The sequence below is a fragment of the Aethalodelphis obliquidens genome, unplaced genomic scaffold (genome assembly GCF_003676395.1).
Source record: "Aethalodelphis obliquidens isolate GAN/ISIS:26980383/991018 unplaced genomic scaffold, ASM367639v1 scaffold62, whole genome shotgun sequence".
Classification (NCBI taxonomy): domain Eukaryota; kingdom Metazoa; phylum Chordata; class Mammalia; order Artiodactyla; family Delphinidae; genus Aethalodelphis; species Aethalodelphis obliquidens.
The window spans coordinates 475742-485091 of NW_020838006.1; the positions used below are offsets into that span (position 1 = coordinate 475742).

General features: G+C 42.3%; 1 pseudogene; it reads left to right on the plus strand.

The window, feature by feature from the left end:
- The first annotated feature begins 3111 nt into the window (after window positions 1-3111).
- On the plus strand, window positions 3112-8820 carry LOC113610262 (extended synaptotagmin-1 pseudogene; annotated as a pseudogene).
- The last annotated feature ends 530 nt before the right edge of the window (window positions 8821-9350 follow it).

Below are 9350 nucleotides of genomic sequence, written 5' to 3' on the forward strand. Positions count from 1 at the left end.
ATATTGTCAGAGTTAGGAATACAAGTCTGGGATCACAGAACACATGGAGGCTAATTGGTGCATCCGTAAATCACATCTATTTCCTAGCGTTTATTGGTCCCTGTGGATCCATCTACTCAAGGATAGAATCCTTTCAATTCCTGAAAAGCAATTTGGCAGCATGTATTAATCTCAAAAAAAAGCATATACTTCAATCCAGCAATTTCATGACTAGGACTGTCTTGTAAGATGTCATAGCTACAGATATGGATTTACATACAAAGGGGTTTATGCCGATGTTATGTGTGAAAGTGAAAAGTTTAAAACCATATAAAACTGAAGCAATGAAAAAATTATTAAATAAATGTTTGCATACCAGTATGATAGAATATAATGTACTCATCAAAAAGACATTCTAAACTTTAATGGAAAAATGCTCATGGTATCAAGTTTTGTTAAAAGATCTGGATACAAACTTGATATAGAGTATAATCCCAGTTATAACTATCTATCAATGAGTGATCAATTGAAAGTAATATTAAAATTTAATTAAAATATTAAAAATTAACAATAGACTAAAATGCTAACAGATGTTGCTGAGTTGTAGGATTATGGGTGATTTCTAAATTTAAAATTTCATTCTTTGTAGGTTCTACAAATATCTACTATGAATAAATTATATTTAATTGAGAAAAAAGCTGTAAACATTATTTTTAATACAAAATAGTCTAAAATACTAGTGGAAATTTTACAATGTTTTACAATAGGAATATTCCAAACTTAAATACCACTTTTAAAAAGCCAAACACATTAAAGCTAAACAGTGTAAATACAGTATAAAGATATTCATAACCTGTTAAGAGGGACCACTTCTCTCATTGAGGCCAAATCAAAACCTGAATGGGTTAAACTAAAGCCTGCCATGAAGTCTGTTGAGTATGCTGGGGGTTCCGAAGGGAGAAGATTGTTAAGTTATTAAATAAATATTCTCAATGGCATATTTTCTGGATAAGAATTTTTTTTTTTTAGTGAAGAGAAAGAAAACTGCAGGAGTTTCAGAAAGTCTTGTATCTAGGAAACTAAATCCAGCTGGTAGAGTAGCCCATTGCCTAGCAACCTAATGAAGGTTTCATAAAGGTGGCATTCAAGTCCATAGGTCATCAGCATCAGCAAACACAAATTTGAATTGGAAGTTTTCTGCCACTTATTATAACCAATCTTCAAAGATGTGCCAAATAAGCCTTCTTTAGAATGAAAGCCTGGTTGGAAGTTAGAGTCGTCTTTGCTTTAAATTCTGTTCGACCAGCGTTTTCCAAGTGTGCTTGTTCATAAGGATTGTCTGGGCTACTTGTGAAATATATGGAGTTCCCTAGAGATCATGATTCAGCATATCTGTGATGGGGCCAAAAGAAATCCATTATTTTAGCAAGGGCCCTAGATGATTACTATGACCAGCAATATTTGAGATATATTACAAACTTTCATTTCCTTTCTATCAGTTCTTGCTAGTTCTAATTACATGCTATCTTATCTGTTTGATAACTGTTTAACATGTGCCTCTACCAGCAAACAGCAAGTTCCATGAGAGCAGAAATGGTATCTATTCATTCCTGCCCCTCCAAGGACCTGTGTGGTACAGATGATGAGCAGCTGAGTAGACATTTCTTGAATCAATCAATCAGTGAATCAAAATTTCTTTTGTTGTATCTAATAAGAGACCACTTTAAGTCTGAATCATCCTCAAGCTTGTAGGTAAAACCCTGCCTCTGGAAAGCACAATGGAACGTAGAATATATTATACTCTGGGAGGGAGTGACCTTTTGTTACCTTAAGGAGAGTACCCGAGCAAAACGGGAAGAGTATTGCAAAAGAGGAGACGCTGACTGCCAGACACATTAAGACATCACATTCATAGAGAAAACAAATATCCTGTCCATATCTACCTATCTATCTAGATAATACTTATTACTTAGGCAAGCATATTGCATGCTGATCTGATATGAAAAAAAAATACAAGACATAACTTCCTGGCTCCTTTGAGGCCACTCTGAGGGGAAGAGATTGCCAAGCAGGTGAAGGGCCAGTACAATTGAATAGGGTTCCACTTTCTTCTAATATTTAGACTCACCAAGAACTATACAGGCAAAGAATATTATAGAAAAAATTTTTCTCTAGTTTTTGAAAGATTAAATTAGAGATGAGTATTGAATATTAATTGGTTGAAGTATGGCCCTTGTATAGTTAAATAAATTATACAGTAGGCTACCATGAAAATACAGTAAACGATTGCATACGTAGCCACTGAGCAGATGTTTATAAAATGCTCATTGAATCAACTTGTCAGGACAGAATTAATTCTGGAGAGTGAGCTACATGGAGTTCTCCAGCTGTAGCCTATCTACTCTACTACCTCCACCAGCCCCCATGGCACTGTCCACAGAGATGGCACCTCTGCCCTCACTATGGGCCATCACACCTAGAGAAGCCTGTTACTACTGTGACCTGGACTTCAGAGGACTGAGGTCACCATTGCTACTTACTCTTGACTCCTGGGTAAGCTTTCACACTCACCTGTCAAAAAGGTGTGTCTGTGGGTGGGGGGCAGGGATGGTCAGCAGATGAATTGCCCATGGGCACAACTGACCAGCCACCTGTTTCTGCAAATAAAGTTTATTAAAACTTAGTCATGCCCATTCATAAAAGTATGGTCTAAGGGTGATTTCAGCATTACAACAATAGACTTGAGTAGTTGTGACAGAGATCATCTGACCCACAAAGCCTCAATTATCTACTGTCTGTCCCATTAGAGAACAATTTTGCCTACACCTTGCCTGGATGCATGGGGCCAGATCATAGCAATTATTGTAATGAAATTCTTATGTGGCATTTACTGTTCGCCAGGTAGTAGTCTAAAGTCTTTTCATGTGTTAATATTCCTCACAATCCTATGAGGAAACTAAGGCGCTAAGAGGTTAAAATAACACAGCTAACAGGGACCAGCCTAGATAGGAGATGTACTGCAGAATAAGTAGGTTATCACAGGGCTCCAAAAATGATGAACAAAATCATAATTTGGAAGCTCTAGTAGAGAAGCAAACAAATCATGATGGACATTGTAAGAACAATGCGATCATGGAAGCAGGTTATTACTAATAACCACATTTTGATCAGCTGCAGATTTCTCTTGTGTATGGAATTAGATGGAAAAAGTAATGTTTAAGAAAATTAAAAACACAGAAATTACCCAAAAAAGCTTTCTTCAAAAATTATTTACTCCAGAGTTTCTATATTTAAAGTATAATTTATGCTTCAAGGTAGTCCCCTTGAGATACTCTTCATTTACTAAAAGTAATTAAAAATGTTTTTGAAACTTATATTTGAAAATTATCTTCAGAACCAGTTTACTCACATAAGAAACCCAGTGTTTTTAATTTATGGTTCCATAGTTAAAAAGTTTATTTTAGTCCCAAGTGGTATTATTGATATTACTTAGTTTTATAGCCCGCTTTATTCACCAGATATGACCCCTCAGAGACTTCTGACTTCTTTAGAGAAGTAAATCCACCCCAAAGCAATTTTAAGGATGAAGATTTTCCATAGCCTTATCTGAATAGTTCACTGCTGTACACCAGAACCTGGTGTAATAAATGTTCAAAAAATATTTGTGACCAAATGGTGACCTTCTCAAAAAGAAGTTCCAAAAATGTTACAGGAAATTACAACTACTGGAAAATCCATCAGGGTGGTTGCTTTGAAGAAACATGCATTTGGCTCATCAAATTCCTCTGATTCATCTATTCAACGAACACTCATGGAGAGCCAGAGATAGTTACATAATTTGTGGGGCCCAGTAAAAAATAAAAATGCAGGGTACCTTGTTCAAAAAGGAGAAAAAAAGTGTTTGTTTGTTTTTTTCTTCTGAGTCTCCTTCTCAACCTGTCCTTTCGTTTTTTATTTGCTGCTCAGCATCATGTCCCCTTGGACACATGGGTACTTGCAAAGAGAGTGCATATCCTCACAGATGCTGCAGACTCTGTGCAGGACTCCACATGTGAGCACAAGAACCTGCCCAATCCCTCATTGTTCCTGCACCAAAGTGGGGTGCTGGAGGGGAATGGGCGAGGGAGACAGTGATCACGGGTTGGAGGTGGAGGAGCCTCCCAGGGACCAGGTGGAACTAGGTGGGACCAGGTGGGAGCCTAGGCTCCACGCCCCTGTTACATGCTCCATCATTCCATTGACTTCAATTATAAAACATTAAATCCAAAGACAAATGATTCAGAATTTCAGGACTGCACTGATGAGCGTTAAACCCCAAATGTTCATCTCCCTTCCAAGTGCTCCTGAAGATGGCCCTAGTGAGAACCCATTGTGTGCTAGGCCACATGTGTAGCATGCAAACAAGACAAAGACAAGGCCTGTCCAGGAACCTCTATGTCTTAACAGGGAGAGCAGATAAGAAAAGAGGAAATGATCCTGCAGCGTTTAAGAGCATTGATACAAACACAAGCAGACCATGGTAGCTTGTGTCCTGGTGTCAAGGAAGGAGTCCCCAGTACAGAGACTGCTCAGTGAAACCTAAAGTAGAGGAGGAATAAAACCAGAGGAAGATTGTAGACAGAGGAAATAGCCCTGGATGAACTAGGGGTGGAGAGCATGGGACATTGCAGGACCTGAAGAGGTTGGCTAGATCAGGAATACACATTTCAGGGCTGGCAAGTGGGAAGAGGGGGCTTTCTCCATTATGTTAGGGAATTCCAACATTTTCTGAGGGCAATGGGAGACATTTAGAGGAATTTAAGACAGTGAATGACTTGATCAGACCTATGTTGTATAAAATCATTCAAGTTGCAGTGCGAAGAAGAAAAGTTCCAAAGAGTGGGAAATTTGGCAGAGAGAGCAGTCAGGGTCAAAGGAGAGGCAGTAGAGGGCAGTTTGGGGAGGTATGGGAGGCACTAGGTAACTAAAGGGGACTTGCACGGTATAAGGAAGAGCTTGGATACAGAAGATTGAGGCATGTAGAATTCCCTTCAATATTAATCTGGTAGGTGGGGAGCAGAAGTATCAAGACAGAGCAGGCTGAAACCTGCATTGAGCATGCTTCTTTGGAGGCCTGGACAAGATTAGCTATAGGCTCTGGCCACCCGTTGTTCTAAAATTGTGACACAGCATTGAAACCTGAGCGCTGTTCTGGGGCCTGTTAACAGCGCTCAGTTCCACACCCTTCCTTACAAAAGAACTTACTCTGCAAAGCAAATATAACAACGCTGGGGGAATGTTATCTCAGCAATTCCATAAATGGACCACAGGTAAAATATGAAGACACATTTCGTTCCCTTTAAAAAGCATGGGATATGTGTCTCTGTTTAATCTTTAGGCCTGTGCACATAGAATAGCATCATGGGGTAAATGTTGGGGAGATGGTATCCTAACACATTCAATTTGCCCTACAACTTTCTGAGCACATGAAGTATCTACTGTATTTTAGCAATCCCTAGCTTTCCTGTCAGGTGCAATAAAAGTGACTGATAGTTTCAAAAGTAATTTGGAATCTGAATCTGATTTGCTGAACGGTGTGGCGAGTGCTGTAAGGGATAGCAGAGCTGGTCCAAGGAGCTTGTTGGATGTGCAGAACTGTGGGCATTTGTACACACTTAAAGATCAGGAAACACAGCTTTTACTGTCTCCTTTCCGACCATAAGAAGGTTATCATTTGAGCTGGGAAAGCCATAGGCAACCACTGAGGGCAGAAATTTTAAAAACTGCTAAATAATGTGGCATGAAATAAAAGGGTAATACGACTTAATGAGAGAAGGGCTATCATCACTAATGTTCTCACAGGATATCAGAGTACCATTTCACTTCGTGTTGGGTTATAATTAATTGCTTTCATGCCTTCCGTGTTGAATACCAATAAGTTCCCTAAGGACTAGAGACATGGCCCACTCATTTTTGCCTCCCTCTCAGCTCTCTGTACATTTTCCATAAAGTACATAAATATTTGTTAGATAAATGAATGAATTAAACACCTTCCTCTTTGGTAATATGATCCTGGCTGGTTTTTAACAGATTAAATTTTTAGGGGGATTTTCTTAGTGAAGACATAAGAAAATGTGCAGGGTCAGGACGTGTCTTGTTCATCCTTTACTGCATGTCCTGGTAGCCCCAACATTGCCCTTCAGCTCTGCATGGGAGGAGAGGGGGAAGCTGACCCTAACTGTACAGCAGTAATCTAAGTCAAGGATATCAAACTAGCTCTTCAGGAAGTGAGCCGATTAAATGTGATTTCCTTAGATATGAGGCTAATAAACAAAATTTAGTTAAAGAATCAAAACTCTTTAGATTCTTATTTTCCCTAAAGTGGTACAAACAACTGATATCCTGTGATAAAAATAAATGAAGACCATGGGAAAATTTTCTCATTCTTCCCCAATGCATTGTCTCCTCTTTCATGCCTTCTATGACATGAAAATCAGCAGAAGAACTTCTCTTTTCTTTCCCCTTTTGCTGGGTGGTAAATACCAGCTGGAGTTTTGTGAGCAGTGAGTAATACACCTGGCACAGGACCAAGGTAACTGCCACCTGAAAACTTTCCACTCTGCCATTATTCTCCAGCTCAGGAGTCTTATGGTCCAAATGGACGACTGGAGGAAACTACTCGTGTGAGCTCTCATTTATTTATTTTAAAATTTATTTGCTATTGGACTATAGTTGATTTACAATGTTGTGTTAGTTTTAGGTGTATGGCAAAGTGATTCATGTATATGTATACATATACATATATCTATTCATTTTCAAATTCTTTTCCCATGTAAGTTATCACAGAATATTGAGCAGAATTCCCTGTGCTATACAGTAGGTCCTTGTTGGTTATCTATTCTATGTATAGTAGTGTGTATATGTCAATCCCAGTCTCCCAATTTATCTCTTCCCCCATCTTTCACCTTTGGTGACCATAATGAGCTCTCATCTACAGGACGTTTCCTATGGCGTGAGTGCCTGCTCAGGCTGCTGTCAACCCTCCATGGCCCTGTGCCCAGCCCATGCTCAAATGTCTAATCTCACAAGGGTTTCCTCCTGTTTCTTGGCACACAGCCAGTTCTCTCTCCCTTGGCCACAACTTGGCACATTCTCAGGGATGGAAACCAACTTTAATATCATAACAAGAAAAATACATTCAGACCATCAATGTAGCAGAGGCTGCCTTGACAGTTCCCTGCATGCACCCCTCAGGCTTGATTTGCAGGCTTCCAACCGTCAGTTTCTGCCTCTCTGTCCCTCCCGGCCACTTCCTTAAGCCCAGGGAGACTGCTCCCCCTGGGCACAAAGCAGACCTGAAGTTGAGAGAACAATAAGCCCTGGTGACTAGTACCCCTGCTTCCTTGCCCTTCCGTCAAGATAATTCTCCAGTGTGTTTTGTTTTTCACAGTAGGGTTAAGCTCCTGACTACCTTTGATAGGCTGCATTCTCCATCCCTATATCATCACCTGCTACCATCTAACATTTCCTAAATCTGGGAGGACGAAGCTTCCAGAGCCGCGTCGTTGAGGAAGATCTCAATCCCCATTGGAACGAGGCCTTTGAGGTGATCGTCACATCAATTCCAGGCCAAGAGCTAGAGATTGAGGTTTTTGACAAGGACCTGGACAAGGATGACTTTCTGGGCAGGTGTAAAGTGAGTCTCACCACAGTCCTAAACAATGGCTTCCCTGATGAGTGGCTGACCCTGGAGGATGTCTCATCTGGCTGCCTACACTTGCGTCTGACCCCCCCGTCCCACTGCTGCTGAGTTACAGGCGGTGCTGCAGATGAACCGTCTGATCCAGACTGAGAAGAGTGCAGAACTGGCGCAGCCCTGCTCTCTGTCTACCTGGAGCGAGCTGAGGACCTGCAGCTCCGAAAAGGTACCAAGCCTCCCAGCCCTTATGCTACTCTTGCTTTGGGAAATACTTCTCATAAAACTAAGACTGTTTTCCAAATGTCAGGAGTGCCTCCTCTCTCATCAGGAAACCAAACTCTGAGAGCCTGGAGTTGCAGGTTCCGGGTGAGGGGACTGGCACACTGGGCTTGTTATCCTTGCCTCTCTCTGAGCTCCTCGTGGCTGACCAGCTCTGCTTGGACCACTGGTTTGTGCTCAGCAATGGTCCAGGGCAGAAGCTACTGCAAGCACAGCTAGGGATCCTGGTGTCCCAGCACTCAGGGGTGAAAGTTCACAGCCACAGCTACAGCCACAGCTCCTCTTCTCTGAGCGAAGAACCAGAGCTCGGGGCTGCGGGGGGGACTCCCTCACAACACTTCCTCAGCCCCAGAGCTCCGGCAGCGCCTAACACACAGTGACAGTCCCCTTGAGGCTCCAGCCTGGACTCTGGGCCAGGTGAAACTGACTGTTTGGTACTACAGTGAAGAACGCAAGCTGGTCAGCATCATTCACAGTTGCTGGGCCTTTCGACAAAATGGACGGTATCCCCCCGACCCCTACGTGTCACTGTTGCTACTGCCAGACAAGAACTGGGGCACCAAGAGGAAGTCCTCACAGAAGAAGAGGACCCTAAATCCTGAATTCAATGAACAGTTTGAGTGGAAATTGCCCCTGGATGAGGTCTTTCGGCGAAAGCTGGATGTCTCTGTGAAGTCTAGTTCCTCCTTCATGTCAAGAGAGCGTGAGCTGCTGAGGAAGGTGCAGTTGGACCTCGCTGAGATAGACCTTTCCCAGGGTGCAGTCCAGTGGTATGACCTCATGGATGACAAGGACAAGGGCAGCTCCTAGGAGCCAGAGATTACCAGCCTGACTGCTCTGTCTCCTTGCCTCGCCTCTCACTGCATTACCACCTCAATGTGATGAGCCTAAAGCTTGGAGTCCGAGGGCAGAGCCTGCACCCCTCAGCCATCTCACCTCCCAGGCCCATGATAGGGCCTTTGTGTGACCAAAGAGGAGGACTGTATGTTACCCTTTACTGCACGGCCTTTATCCTTCTGGGCTCCTGGGACAGGGACGTGAGCTGGCTATTTCCTGCTCTGCCTGCACATTCTCCTTTCTGCCCAGCTCCTCAGGACCTTCTGTGTCTGTGCCTGGCCACTGGCAGCACCAGCAGTGGCATTAGCTTATGCCAAATACAGCTTTTTGAAAGACCAAAAAAACAAACAAACAAACAAACAAATAAAACCACATAGTTTCCCCAGGAAACTACTAGCCCTTGAATTTTTGTCTCAGGTCCGTTTCTGGGGAAATCCAAACCAAGATGATCAGTGGGCTCCTCCCAAAATTCTTGTAAGAAATTCCAAAGCCAAATGGACATCATTTAAAAATCATCCATAGGGCTTCCCTGGTGGCGCAGTGGTTGAGAGTCCACCTGCCGATGCAGGGGACACTG